The 1,900-nt window shown below is 33.3% G+C and overlaps 1 long non-coding RNA gene across 1 annotated transcript; it reads right to left on the minus strand.

Moving 5' to 3' along the window:
• Positions 1 to 384: 384 nt before the first annotated feature.
• Positions 385 to 953, minus strand: LOC124458458. The gene is made up of 3 exons (XR_006953196.1): positions 878 to 953; positions 670 to 750; positions 385 to 536 (listed from the first exon to the last, which is right to left on the minus strand). It is a non-coding gene; the product is annotated as an uncharacterized LOC124458458 (long non-coding RNA).
• Between the last annotated feature and the right edge of the window lie 947 nt (positions 954 to 1,900).

Here is a 1,900-nt window from a genome sequence, read left to right on the forward strand (position 1 = left end):
AAAAGATTTTAACGTCATTAGGTCCCGAGATATTGCTTCAAATGAATAGTCGTTTTGCTCCCATGTTTCATAAAAGATATAAAACGGTTGCCTTCAAATAGTTGAACAAATTTTACTCGTCACTACACTTTTGTTTGTCAATTTCAAATACTGGAGGAAGAAATTTTGCGAGTTATTTTATTCACTTGCAAACAGCGAGTCACTTATTCACTCGCAAACTTCTCACACTCGAGAGTGACTCGCAACTGCATCGCAAATCACTCGCCCACTCGCCATTCGATACTCGCGAGTCAAGTCATCTTACTCGAGGTCGGTACTATATATGTTCAAACAAAGAAAGAAAAACTAGCTATACCTAAAGTAATCTTCGTTTTCTTTCCATAATGTAAAAGAGCATCAATGAGTACATCAATTCTGTGACTTGGACGCATTTCTTTAGTCATTCTGCTAAATTTGCGAATGTAAGCTCACAATCTCTCCAACATCTCACCGTCAGTTAGGCCAAATCCTTCTTTACGACGGGGACTAAATTTAACCTTTTAAAAGAAAGATTTAGTAAACAATTATTGAATTTTTATCCTTTTATCATCTACAAATACCATTAGTTATGATAGCATAGGTATCACCATCTGTTAATACGTATGAAAAATAAAAACAATAACAACTAACTTGGCATCGTCCAACATGCCCATAGCAGTGAAAAATTGGAGTTGAATATTAAAAAATGTCAACAATCGGATCCTCCAAATTCTTTTTGTAAAAAACAAAATAGAGAAAAACATGTGAAAGACTACCTTTTCAAAGAAAAAAAGTGTTGAAGGAAAGTTATTGACTAAGGAAACAGGTAACAAAGCAACTATTGTCAATTGAATATTACCTGTAAGTGTTTCACCAACATGCATGCAACATCATACAATATGTTTATTTTGAGTGCAGGATTATCAACATTATCTCTCTAATTCTTGGAGAATATAAACTGCATAGCTCAATCTTTAAAATATGTAGAATATTTTTTTAAATAATGCAACCACATGTATGCAAAAAGCTTCAGCACTTGCATAAAGCATTGAAAGTAGCAAACCAACTGAAAAAAATAAATTTACACCATCAAATGCATGCATCCTAACCAACTCTTTCAAACCAAGAACATTTTGGTAAAAATAGAGAAAAATGTGTGCAACAGACCTCTCTCCATTCTTCAAATTTAAGAATTTTTTAGAAAACTCATGTCGACAGCTGCGCCCAAAGATTGCTGTTTCATCAAGAGCTCTGTAGCGAATCATTGATCGAACAGCATTCCCAGCAAGAAAACCATGACACTCCTAAAAGTATCAATATGTAACAAACAAAAAAGTATACAAGAGCTTTATTTCCTAAAGCCCATGGCACAAATTAATTGAAAATAAAAACTATGTGGTAGAGAATGTAAAAAAATCAAATATATTCAAAGCATTGTAACTTCCATGCCTGAATTTTCATTAGAATAACAAAGTATATTAAAGCTACATTGACCTTGTTTGATGTAGATGTGGTATAATTGGCAACAAATTGATCAACATGTGTCTGATCATAGAACATCAGCCGTCCAAATAGAGGTTTTCCATAACTCTGCCCAGCTTTTTCCTTCGTGCAATAAATAAAGCATCAAGAGACTCAAAGATCACAACATCAGTCTTCAATAAAATGGTGAAGGATAAAATCATGCAATGTATTTGAGTTCAATGATGCAAATGGTGCAGTCAAAAAGGTGTTTGAGATAGCATTGCTAATGTTCTTTTTACTAAATTGTCATTGTTAAACAAATAATATGAATATACTCACTTTGGGACAAGTAGGACAGATATTTCCTTCATCAAGCTCAGGAATAACACAGCTCAACATGTTAACTTTATGTTTCTAA

This window comes from Xenia sp. Carnegie-2017, unplaced genomic scaffold, assembly GCF_021976095.1.
Source record: "Xenia sp. Carnegie-2017 unplaced genomic scaffold, XeniaSp_v1 HiC_scaffold_6, whole genome shotgun sequence".
Taxonomy (NCBI): domain Eukaryota; kingdom Metazoa; phylum Cnidaria; class Anthozoa; order Malacalcyonacea; family Xeniidae; genus Xenia; species Xenia sp. Carnegie-2017.